This window comes from Coregonus lavaretus (genome assembly GCF_964263955.1).
Source record: "Coregonus lavaretus genome assembly, contig: HAP1_SCAFFOLD_1271, whole genome shotgun sequence".
NCBI lineage: Eukaryota > Metazoa > Chordata > Actinopteri > Salmoniformes > Salmonidae > Coregonus > Coregonus lavaretus.
Genome location: NW_028161562.1, coordinates 84,366 through 98,202, shown reverse-complemented (window position 1 = coordinate 98,202; position 13,837 = coordinate 84,366). Strand labels below are relative to the sequence as shown.

The 13,837-nt window shown below is 42.1% G+C and overlaps 1 long non-coding RNA gene across 1 annotated transcript; it reads right to left on the bottom strand.

The window, feature by feature from the left end:
- Positions 1 to 370: 370 nt before the first annotated feature.
- LOC311120396 lies at positions 371 to 4,807 on the bottom strand. Its single transcript, XR_014612154.1, has 4 exons — positions 4,793 to 4,807; positions 2,500 to 2,557; positions 1,311 to 1,823; positions 371 to 595 (listed from the first exon to the last, which is right to left on the bottom strand). It is a non-coding gene; the product is annotated as an uncharacterized lncRNA (long non-coding RNA).
- Between the last annotated feature and the right edge of the window lie 9,030 nt (positions 4,808 to 13,837).

Below are 13,837 nucleotides of genomic sequence, written 5' to 3'. Positions count from 1 at the left end.
CCAAAACCCCATGTTACCAAAACCCCCATGTTACCAAAACCTCATGTTACCCAAAACCCCATGTTACCAATACCCCATGTTACCAATACCCCATGTTACCAAAACCCCATGTTACCCAAAACCCCATGTTACCAAAACCCCATGTTACCAAAACCACATGTTACCCAAAACCCCATGTTACCCAAAACCCCATGTTACCAAAACCCCATGTTACCAAAACCCCATGTTACCATGGTTACAAAAAAACAAACTAAAATTAATAATGGTGATTACAATCACTCCTTTTAGATTTCTTCCAAGGTTATAAAAAGAAACTAATTCTTAACTTGTGTTATTAAAATTAGAACCACTTAAGGTTTTTCACCACATTATAAACACCAGTCCACTGCTGACCATAGATTTAAAACACAAAACTGACCTAAGATCAGCATGTAGGGTCAGCATCATTCTACTCCTACTCAGTCCCCTGGGCTGCTCTCTCCTCTCCCGGTCCAGCTTCAGCTCTGGAGCTCAGAGAGACCATCTCCATGGCATTGGCATCAACATAAAGATCCACGCTGCTCACCCTGTTCACTCTCTTCTGCCTCCTGGTGGTCTAGGGAGACACAGCACCAAGAGTGAGTGAGTGAGTCAGTGAGTGAGTGAGTGAGTCAGTCATGGACAAATAATGGAAACACTTCAAGATAAAGACTCTAAGAGAAACACTAAATAAGATTAAGACATAAAGACAAAAGCTAAAAGCAGCAATACATTCTGGAACACAAAACAGACGTAATTGAGCTACTCTCTTAAAATAATTAAAACCCCATGTTACCAAAACCCCATGTTACCAAAACCCCATGTTACCCAAAACCCCATGTTACCAAAACCCCCATGTTACCAAAACCCCATGTTACCAAAACCCCATGTTACCAAAACCCCATGTTACCCAAAACCCCATGTTACCCAAAACCCCATGTTACCCAAACCCCATGTTACCCAAAACCCCATGTTACCCAAAACCCCATGTTACCATGGTTACAAAAAAACTAACTAAAAGGAATCATGGTGGTTGCTGTCACTCTTTTTAGATGTCTTCCAAGGTTCTAGAAAGATAAACTAATTCTGAACTTTTCAGCTATTATTAAAATCCCGGTCTCTCGTTCTCTCTGTGTGTGTGTGTGTCTCTGTGTCTCATTCTCTGCGCGCCTCTCATTCTCATCTGGTTAATCACACACCTTAAACACATATATAGACCAATGTAGAATCTGAACCCTGCTCATAGACACAAACATTTAAATGACTTGTAACGTCTGAGTAACTGTCTTTACCTTGTAGTACAGGTAGATGGTGGTGATGGCTGTCAGTAGGATCAGCAGCACTACAACGTGTCTGATGATGAAGGCTGGCAGAGGAGAGGCTGCAAACAGAAACACCTTTGATGAGGGGACTGGTCATCATCACATAGATCTGTGGGAAATCTGTCAATGACAAAGTTATAAGTCTGGTTAATGTTCAGTTACCTGTGACGGTGAGGGAGAGGAGCTCACTCTCAGAGGAGAAGTTATGAGAGAAAACATAATTGTCATAAACACAGCTGTAGTTCCCTTGGTGGGAGTCATCTGCAGCAGGGAAGAGGAAGGCAGCAGAGTGATTGACAGCTGGCTGGGTCTGGGTTCTGTTGGAGCCGGTGAACGTGAGGAGGAAGGAGCCTCCTGGGTACTGTGGCTGAGTGGAGCAGGTGATGGTGAAGTTGTAGCCCCTAAACACTTCGGGCCCCTGGTGGCCCCTGGAGACCCCTCCCATTGAGTCAGTCAGGAAGATATCAGGCTGGACCAGGAGATCTGTAACAATAAAAGAGAACAAGAAAAACCTCTTCAACTAGTTTCCTATAGATTTGACAATAACATCAGCATGTAACAGTGCTAGCCACCCTCCCTCACAGGGCAACATGAGTAGTGGGCCTACAGTCACTGAGACAACATATGTTGATATCAGGCTGAAGCAGGACATCTGGAACAAGAGAGAGAGAAAAAGAAAACGTAGCTCCTCAACTACTTTCCTCATTTAGATATGACAATAACATGACATGTGACAGTGGTAGTGAGGAGAGACGTTCACTGAGATAACACTCAAATACAAAAGCATTCTGGGATATTTAAGTTGTATTTGATTCCTACTTGACTGAGTGATTTATTTTGCAAAGCAGACTGACAAGCTAAACAGTCATCGTGAGCAGTGCAGAGGAAGTTGTATGAATGAAGGAAATCAGTTGAATATAACTATAATATCTTGATATTACCTGAGCAGATCACTGTGAGTCCAGGAAGGAGATTTGTTCTCCCACACTCCCTCAGTGAAGGCTCAGACCCAGAACAGTAAACTCCAAACCCTCTAGTGGTGTTTCCAGGTAGTACTGAAACAGTGGAGCCACAACCCAGCTGTCTACACACTACTGCAGCTACAGCCTCCTTGTTCCTGTCTTCACCTCCCACAGTCCTCCACTCTCCCTGGTAGTACCGCTCCAGTCCACCAGCACAGCGACTGCCTCCTCCCACCAGCCTCACATCACCAGGCTCTGAGAAAAGAAGAGAGAGACAGTAATCTTACTATTTTCTCACTAAAACACATCTACAGTGGGCTCCAAAATTACTGGCACCCCTGACTGCACCAACAATACTTAAAAAATATAAACAATACTGTACTTTATTATTGTTTCAATGGAACCAACCAAAATCATACAAGTATTTAATACAAAATAAAAGTCACCTAAATCAAGGTTTCATAATTATTGGCACTCCTCATTTAGTACTTAGTGCAACAACCTCTGGCAAGGATAACAGCATGGAGTCTTTTCCTGTAATCTTTGACAAGGTTAAGGAACACATTTGGAGGGATTTTGGACCATTCCTCTATGCAGATCCTTTCAAGATCCTTCACATTCTTGGGTTTGCGCTTATCAACTGCCATCTTCAAATCAGCCCACATATTTTCGATTGGATTGAGGTCTGACTGAGATGGCCATGGCAGAACATATATATTTTTTGTCACAGAACCATTTCTGTGTGGATCTTGAGGTATGTTTTGGGTCATTGTCTTGTTGGAATGTCCACGTACGGCCAAGTCCCAGTCTTCTGGCAGAGAAAACTAGATTGTCAGCCGAAATTGCCTGATACTTGGTGGAATTCCTTATGCAATCAAGTGGAATTAAAACAGCCCCAAATCATCACTGACCCACCACCATATTTCACTGTGGGTATGAGGTGCCTCTCCTTGTATGCATCTCTGTTTCGACGCCAAACATGTCGATGCTGTATCTGACCAAAACGTTCAATTTTGGTCTCATCTGACCAGAGCACCTTCTTCCAGTCATAATGTAAATGACGTTTGGCAAACTCAAAGCGCTTGCGTCTGTGTCTTGGTGTCAGAAAGGGCTTTCTTCTGGCAACCCTTCCAAAGAGCCTGTGGTTGTGGAGGTGGTGTCTGATGGTGCTTTTTGAAACCTGGTGACCCCAAGACGCCACCAAGGCCTGCAATTCTTTCACAGTGATTCTTGGGGATTTTGTTGCTTCTCTCACCATCCTCCTCCCTATCCTGGGGGGCAAAATGCATTTGCGTCCTCTACCGTGAGGTTTTCAACTGTTCCATATCTTTTTTATTTTTTAATAATTGCCCTGACAGTGCTCAGTGGTATATTCAATCGTTTTTGGATCTTCTTGTAGCCATTAGCAGATTTATGAAGGTCTACAACCATCTGTCTCTTTTGAACTGCCAGTTATTTTGTTTTCTTCATGGTGTTGGATGACAAAGGGATATTGTATGCGTGTTACCTCATTTTTATACCCTAGTGAAACAGGAAGTGATGTAATGGCTCAATATAGTTCCTTACGACTTAGATACACTTAAATAAGTGGAATTTAATTCCTGGTTGATAGAATAATTATTAATGACTAATTATTACACCCTGAAACTGTGTGAAATGTGTTAGAATGTGTGAGTGTAGGACCAGTAAAGATTATGACATTGAGATACTATTTAGCAATGTGAGTAAGAGTTAGACCAGACAACAAAGGACAAGGAGAACTGGCTACAGACAACTGGGAAACCAAGATGAAGAGGCCTCCCAATTAAGGGAGGAGAGAAACGGTTAGGCTTTTTAAGGAGTATGAAATATGGTGCAGGATATTGTGAGGACGGCGATAACTAAGGAATGCAGCCTATGATAAGAACATGTGTGTGTGACCTGATGGTTAGGAGAGCAGAGGAAAACAGCCCGCCTAAAAGGGGTGGGATTTTTGTATGATGTGTGAGTATAAAAGATGGACTCTGAAATTGTGATGAACAGAATTCTCAATGAATAAAGGCCTGACGATGCAGACCGGGACTCTGTCCGTTTCTTGATCCAAAAGCATTACAACCTTTTGGGAGACGCACAGAGACACTGAAATAGTTGAGTTCAACCATTGAGATTAAAATATTCACTTAACACTGGTTTAATTTTGGTAGATGTTATTTACAATAATCTTTAAGGGTGCAATTAATTGTGAAACCTTGATTTGGAGGACATTGATTTTTTATTTAATCAATAAATGATTTTGGTGGGTTCCATTGGAACATTAATATAGTACAGTATTTCTCACATGTTGGTATTTTCAGTTTCTCTCTATAATTATAGTGTTTATATTTCTGTAAGTATTGTTTGTGCATTGCCAGACAGGGGTGCCAGTAATTTTGGAGCCCATTATATATTGCCTCTCATATTCTTCACTCCAGGTGAGAAACAATGTTGATTGAGTGACAAACTGTTTCTTACCTGAGCAGGTGAGTCCAACAGCATTACCAGGTAGGCAGGTGTTGTTTTTTCTGTCTGAGGTGTCACAGTCCAGGAGAAGGGACTCATTGCCTTTACACTGGAACTCTTTATCCCAGGTCTGACCCTCACCTTCTCCATAGAGCCCCCCCTGTAGAGCTGCAGGAGCCCCACAGCCAAGCTCCCCACAGACTACCTCTGCATCCTGCTGGTCAAAGTCAGCTTCACACACTGAGGCCCAGGACTGATTGGACTTCACCTCCAGTCTCCCAGAGCAGAGACCAGCTCCATCCACAAGCTGCACAGACTCTGGAGAAAACAGTTGGTTGAACATTCAATCCGTTTTGTTGATGACACTGTCAAGGACTAAACACAAATATGTTGGATAAAAGATTGTAGGTTGCTATGTTTGATACTGTAAGAGGTAGAAATGGGTTCTTAGTCACTCAGGACAGGGTTGGGAATAATGCAGGCAGGAGACAGGAATAAGTTCACTTCACTTTATAGAAAATAAACAGCTGGACATCCATCAGGCAGCTTCACTTCAGTAACATCTGAACTACAATGATCTGCCCATGCACATCTCCCATAAACCAATATGACAAACACAAATATAATGTTTAAATACATCTAACATCTCTCCCTGTCTTTAAATGAAATGAAAAAAACATAAAACATGATATATGCTAATCTTGTATAATGTACAAATGAAATATCTCAATATAAAAAGTATCTTACCTGAACAGGTCACATGATGATAATATCTACCATTACAGACACCAGGTCCTCTTCCTATGATGTTACACTCTCTAATAGTAGACTCATCTCCACTGCAACCCATTAGTGCGACTCCTCCTCTTCCATCTTCAACCGGAGGTCCTCTAGATTCAGCTGCAGCATTCCCACAGCCCAGCTCTCTACACACAACCTTAGTCTCTCTCATGCTCCACCACCTAGAACATTGACGTAACCACTCTCCTCTGTAGAAGACTTCCACATTCCCAGAACAGGAAGTGGTCCCATTCACCAGTCTGACTGAGGGTTCAGCTGTAAACAGCAGAGAGGAAAACACAGTGGTGAGGACAGATTATGACAGGGCTTCTGTTATTCTAACAGCAGTAATGCTTTGTGGTTGACAAGTATTAGTAGTTCCATAAAACAGTACTTGTTATTGGGTTTTAGAATGGTGTGTACGGACATATGAATTTCTCCATGTGGGATAATAAAGTAGACTAATATTGAACTGCTATAATCACTGTAGATGTATACTCTACCTACCTGGTGGACTGACGCTTAGAGCCTGGATATCTGAGGAGAAAGAGAGAGAGAGAGGAGAAAGAGAGAGAGAGAGAGAGAGAGATAGAGGGAGAGGAGAAAGAGAACAGAGATAGAGAGACAGAGAGACAGAGAGACAGAGAGACAGAGAGACAGAGAGACAGAGAGACAGAGAGACAGAGAGACAGAGAGACAGAGAGACAGAGAGAGAGAGAGAGAGAGAGAGAGAGAGAGAGAGACTGAGGTTAAATGAACATCAACATGACCTTTCATGATGTGATGGGGAAGATTGGCTTATCGATGGTATGATGCAACAACACACGTGTGTACACACACTATAGATACAAAAGTATGTGGACACCCCTTCAAATTAGTGGATTCTATTCCAGCCACACCCCTTCCTGACAGGTGTATAAAATCGAGCACACAGCCATGCAATATCCATAGACAAACATTGGCAGTAGAATGGCCCATACTGAAGACCTCATTGACTTTCAACGTGGCACCGTCACAGGATGCCACCTTTCCAACAAGTCAGTTTGTCAGATTTTTGCCCTGCTGGAGCTGCCTCGGTCAACTGTAAGTTCTGTTATTGTGAAGGGAAACGTCTAGGAGCAACAACGGCTCAGCGTGAAGTGGTAGGCCACACAAGCTCACAGAGCGGGACCGCCGAGTGCTGAAGAGGGTAGCGTGTAAAAACCGTCTGTCCTCGGTTGCAACACTCACTACGAGTTCCAAACTGCCTCTGGAAGCAACGTCAGCACAAGAACTGTTAGTTGGGAGCTTCATGAAATGGGTTTCCATGGTTGAGCAACCGAACAAAAGCCAAAGATCACCATGAGCAATGCCAAGCATCGGCTGGAGTGGTATAAAGCCCACCGCCATTGGACTCTGGAGCATTGAAAACGCGTTCTCTGGAGTGATGAATCACACTTCACCATCTGGCAGTCCAAAGGAAAAAATCCACGCAGCAATGTATATTTAACATTACCTCACTAATGGTCTTGTGGCTGAATGGAAGCAGGTCCCCGCAGCAATGTTCCAACATCTAGTGGAAAGCCTTCCCATAAGAGTGGAGGCTGTTATAGCAGCAAAGGGGGACCAACTTCATACTAATGGTCATGACTTTGGAATGAGATGTTTGACAAGCAGGTGTCCACATACTTTTGGTAATTTAGTGTACATTCCCTTTTCATGGAAATGTGTAACTCTCTTTGCAGATGAGTTCATATCTAATTTAATACCTTTGCTTTGTCTGTTTTTTAAATCATTCATTTCAGAGGTCAGAGGTCAAGCTGAGCCGGACCAAAAGTGGAAGAGTGGAAAAGGTTACTGGTTGTGATGACATCACTGGTTAGAAGTCAGTGATGAAAAGATATTCAGTTGACTGCATGTTAGTCTGTTGATGTTAATTTAAACTCTCCCTCTCCCTCTCTCTCCCTCTCCCTCCCTCCCTCCCTCCCTCCCTCCTGTTGATCTTGACTCAGGTAACAGACCTCTAACTTCTACCCCCCCCTACTCCTGCTCTAACATACAGTATCTCACAAAACTGAATACACCCCTCGCATTTTTGTAATCAATAACATCATTATCTATATACTACCAACAACATCATAACAATACTCTACATCATAATCAATATCATAACATTGATAATCAATAACATCATTATCTCTATACTACAAACAACATTATAACAATAATCTGACAGTTTGAACCAAGGAAGCCTTGTGGTAGACCAATGTGGTTGATTAACAGAGCATCTGAATGTGTCCCAATAATATCTCCTTTCTCCTGAAGTGTGCACTTGTTCACTACTTCCCATAATCTAAAAGCATTGGATTGGTGGAGGCATGGACTAGTGGGAGTTTCCACCATATTTATAATGTTGATGTAACCCTATCACCACAGGCTCAGATAAATCCATAGAGTAAAAGTATGGTGAAAAGGTCCACTCAGTACATAATAAACCTGGTATGACTAAACTCGCTAAAGAAAAACCAAAGAGACCAGGGTTCTTACCTACAGACAGAATGTGTATATAAAAAGAATGAATAATGAATGATCCACTTGCAAACAATTGGCAATACACACAATACAATAATATTTTAAGATAACCTAAACCCGGGTGCTAAACTGAAAATGTTCGTTGGCGCCGTTGGAGCTATAAAAAACAAACAGTCTAACCCCACAGTTATCACGGTAGAAAGCCCTTGAAACCAACAGTTGACTATTTATAATCCAATAGGCAGAAAGTGCCCTGCATGCATCCGAAAAACGATGTCCAGTGTCCCCGAAGCCCTTAAATGACCTCAGACTAAACTGTCCTCTCCAGCTCCCGATCCGACGAACCCAAGCAGCTCCCGAAGCCACTGCCAGTGGCACTGGAACCTTCGTCAATACAGCCAAGCAGCAAGCGAATTGAGACGACTCATTTCTAAAATATTCAACTATACATCTTATTTTGTTAAGGTAAGTAAAGTAGAGTGCAGTTAAAACCAATTCGGGGAAAAAAAACGTACACAAAATGTTTTCCAACTTCACAAGCGCACCTCTTCCCTCTGTTCAACCTTCCCAAGTCCTCTCACGTCACCCCGCTCCTCCGCACACTCCACTGGCTTCCAGTTGAAGCTCGCATCTGCTACAAGACCATGGTGCTTGCCTACGGAGCTGTGAGGGGAACGGCACCTCCGTACCTTCAGGCTCTGATCAGTCCCTACACCCAAACGAGGGCATTGCGTTCATCCACCTCTGGCCTGCTGGCCCCCCTACCTCTGCGGAAGCACAGTTCCCGCTCAGCCCAGTCAAAACTGTTCGTTGCTCTGGCACCCCAATGGTGGAACAAGCTCCCTCACGACGCTAGGACAGCGGAGTCACTCACCACCTTCCAGAGACACTTGAAACCCCACCTCTTTAAGGAATACCTGGGATAGGATATAGTAATCCTTCTACCCCCCCTTACCCCACCCCCCAAAAAATTAAATAAAACATATTGTAAAGTGGTTGTACCACTGGCTATAAGGTGAATGCACCAATTTGTAAATCGATAAGAGCGTCTGCTAAATGACGTAAATGTAAATGTTAATGATGTCACCATAGTCTAGGACCGATAGGAACGTTGACTGAATAATCTGCTTTCTACTGTTTAGCGAGAGGCAGGACCTGTTTCTATAGAAGAAGCCCATTTCTATTCTCAGCTTCTTAACTAACTCATCAATATGCTTTTTAAAAGACAGCTTTTCATCTATCCAGATTCCCAGATATTTATAAGCAGGGACACAATCAATATGGACACCATTCAAAGTACATTAAATCAGTTATTTTGATGTGCACTAGAGAACAACATATACTGAGTTTTCCCTGCATTCAATGCTCATTTCAGGTCAATAAAGTTTTTCTGTAATTCCATGAAGGCAGACTGTAGTTCAGATAGAGCCTGGTCAACCGTGGGGGAAATAGCATACACAACAACTATCAACTGTATACAAGTGGAGGTTACAGTTTTTTTATAGACAAGTCAATATTGTTAATGTAAACAGCATAGGTGCAACTTTGGTTTTAGAAGTGGGGGAGACATAACTTTATTTATATTCCTTTTTTGTTTTTATCCAGTTGGATAAACACTCCAAACAGCCTACCCGACTGCTCAGAACCCTCCGCATGGTCCTAAAGCACACTATCGCCTGATTTAACACCATCAGTAGATACACATTGAGTTCTATCTGTCAAGTCATTTTTTTACCAGTTACATGCAGCCTGGTCTAGGCCAATTGAGCCAAGCCTCTGAATTAGCAGTGAGTGATCAACAGCCTTTGACAGGTCAATGAAGAGGGCAGCACAATGTTGCCTTCTATCCTTACAGTTAACCACATCATTTATAACTAGAGATGCAGCAGAGATAGTGCTATGACCTGGTCTAAAACCCCACTGATGTACATTTAGAATACATCTTAGCTGAGAATTAATTAAGGATTCTAATATTTTAGCTAGGCAAAAAAGTTTATAAATAGAGCGATAATTATTTAGGTCACAAGGGGTCACCACCTTTGTGAAGGGGGAGTACATGGGCCGCCTTCCAAACCTTGGAGATAGTACCAGATATAACTGTCAGGTTACGGGTTGATGATTCAGCAATCAGAGGGGCAGAGAGCTGCAGTAGAAATGGATCAAGCATATCAGCCACAGTGGATTTTTAAAAAACATACATCTTAAGCAAGACATCTAGCACATCACAGATAGTAAATTGTTGAAATGAAACAAAGATTGACTAGAAGGTTAGGGACAAGAAACGTATTCTACCTAAGCTACATCAACACAATGTAATGAAGAATGTTATTATTGTTTTCAAGTGAGTACACAACTCTAGTCTAGGCTGTAAACTGCAGTGAATAGCCCAGGTCATTTTAATAACCGTTCAAAAACCAGGCGTTTTGAATACATATTAATTTCAAAATAACTGCATCTAGCCTGTCTGATTTGGATCAGTTATGGGTTTTTACTCGGCAGTTTAACCTAGAAGGTCCAGGAACATTAGCAGGACAGTAATATTCTGTATTTTGTCATGATGTATAATCTAACAGAAACAGGCTAATACATATGAATTATAATAATGCGTGAGCGCGGAGGAAGTTGGATCCATTCCTTCCTCTCTACTCTCTCCTCACCTCCTTCTCTAAACCCATTGGAGAAGGTCATTCTAACCTAAAATGCTACAAGGAAGCAGCTAGCAGCCAAGCAAAATAGTCTTGAGTGGCAACCAATCTGCCCAATTAGCTGTTAAGTTTCCATACACCCACTTCTGTTGATCCTCCCACTTCTTTAGCAACACCCACTTTCAGACACACTCCATGTATGCAGTTACCCTCTGGGATAATCTCGATTGTAGAGTATACTCCTCGCGTCCTCTCTCCTCACCTCCTCTCTCCTCATTGGAGGAGAAGGTCAGAGGGGCGGGACCTCTGGCTTTCTCATCCAATGGGTTTTGAGAAGGAGGCGAGGAGTATGCAATTGAGATTCTCCCCATGACTGTGAAAGGGTGCCATAAAGCAGTGTGCACTGTATAGAGCTCGCCAGCTTGTAGCCTAAATGAATGGGGAAAGACTAGGGTTTTGGGATAAACGCTGAAAATAAGGTCTGAGATGAACACAGGCTTAGTAGATCTTATACGTTTTGTTCAATGAGATAATATCAGTCAGTTAACATTACCTTTATGAATTATGAAGCCTTTATGTTTTGTTCTATGAGATAATATCAGTCAGATAACATGAACTTTATGAATTCTGAAGCCTTTATGTTTTGTTCTATGTGATTATATTAATCAGTTAACATGATCTTTATGAATTATGAATCCTTTATGGGCTTTTTCTGATTACATAAATGCTTCAAATTTCACAAAAAGTGACGTTAGCTGATGAAGATTATCTCATATAATAAAATGTAGGCTATAAGATCTCCTAAGCCTGTGTTTACCACAGAGCTTATTGTCGGAATTCATCCAAAAACTCACAAAAACTCCATTAATTTCCCCGTAGGATTTGTCCAATGAACCGAGGTGGAGTTTGTGCCTACAAAAAGTTCCCATTACTATTGCTCTGTATAGGGCAGTGGTCCCCAACCTTTTTCAGTTACCCAGAGGACCCTCTCATGTGCATTTTACCAGTAACCCTCTGGTCTCATGAGTCTTCTCAAGTACCCCCTGTGGATAGTCCAAGTACCCGCAGGGGTCCTAGTACCCCTGGTTGGGAAACACTGCTAGTGAATAGGGTCCCTTTGTCTTCCTGTCATACAGTTACATGGCCACTAGATGGGGATGTTTACCCACTACAGAACTAACACTGCTGAACCAGGACTACGGTGGAAAACAATCCTTTATCAAGGTTATGGGTCCATTCATATCTAGCTAGGCCTGTATTCATGAAGAGTTTCAGAGTAGGAGTGTTGATCTAAGACCCCTTTTGCCTTTTAGATCATAATGAATAACATTACATGGACAGTGGGGAACTGATCCTAGATTTTACATTTCCATTTGAGTCATTTATCAGATGCTCTTATCCAGAGCGACTTACAGTTAGATCAGCAGCACTCCTATTTCTTTCCTGGTTGATACGGCAAAACCTGACCACACGCACTTTACGTTAATTCTCCTAACCCGCTACATTCATTATCCTAACCCGCTACGTTAGTTCTCCTATCCTGCCACGTTAATGATCCTATCCTGCCACGTTAATGATCCTATCCTGCCACGTTAATGATCCTATCCTGCCACGTTAATGATCCTATCCTGCCACGTTAATGATCCTATCCTGCCACGTTAATGATCCTATCCTGCCACGTTAATGATCCTATCCTGCCACGTTAATGATCCTATCCTGCCACGTTAATTCTCCTAACCTGCTAAGTTAATTATACTAACCTGCCACGTTAATTATCCTAACCTGCTACGCTAATTCTCCTAACCTGCTAGGTTAGTTCTCTTAACCTTCTCCGTTAGTTCTCCTAACCTGCAACATTAGTTATCCTAATCTCCCACGTTAGTTATTCTAACCTGCTACATTAGTTATCCTAACCTCCCACGTTAATTATCCTAACCTGCTAAGTTAGTTCTCCTAACCTCCGCAGCGGTGTGTATTCATGGATGCCAAAGGAGGCCAGTTTTCCCCAAAAAAATTACCAAGAAAAAAACATATAAAATAATGTATCTTTCATCTCTCTGTGTTTTATAATTTTCCTTCAATTCGCAAGAGGCTGAATGTGCCTCACCGGAGAAAGCATCTGAGCGAGTGAAACGGTGCCCCTCTGTCTCTGTATGTGTAGGCCATTCTATCTGATGCTGTCTGGTTAAAAAGAGTATGACTTTGCTGCCACCCTGTAGCATTGAATGCTAACATTTGGCCTCCCTTGATCATAAAAAAATAATTTAAATGCCAATCAGCGTTGAGCTAAAGTATGAATGGTCCTGAAATAAATCAAATAAAATAACAAATTGCATAATGACCCCTGCACCCACCAGACCCCCCACCGACCCCTCGCACCGCCCCTAGGAGGCCGCCCCAGAGTTTGGGAACTACTGATCTATCTGATGCTGTCTAGTTCAAAATAATATGACACTGCTGCCGCCCTGTAGCATTGAATGCAAGGGATGTAGCCTGATTAGCCTAAAATGAAAAGCATTCCAAAATAGGCCACTAAAGCATGATTTGGCCACAGAGGATCATTCATTAGCTTCTTTAAAATATATATATGTTGTGGATTGTTTTAAATCTCATTGCCTACTGTCAGAAGGAAAGGCAGCGTGCGTAATATCGACAGATAATTGTTGAGTTGAGACTGTCAGTGAAAAGCAGAGGCCCAGCCAGGCATATCGCAATATTTCCAAATACAATCGCGGGAAAACATAGTTTGGAAAGCAAATGTCTATTGCTGTAAAGAGAAGGCAGTGAAAATACTTTAATCTTTATTTTATTTTGTTATCAAACAGTAAGGCCTATCTTATTGGCACCAGCAGAGAGTATCATTGTTGGGACAGTGGTACTTAAAAGTAATTTTTCTGAAAATAATGTACGTTTTAAAGTTAATTTCCTTCAATTTGGAACATTTTGCCATGGGGCATAGAGTAAATGTTGCCGTTCTGAAGCAAGCTTTCTGCAATTCTACACATTTTTCCAAAGGGTGGAGGTAAATGTTTGCCTTTTTTAATATGATAACTGATAATCAATGGGCCTCAACCGGGTCGGTAATTCGACCATTCTTACTACAAGACTAATTTACCAATCT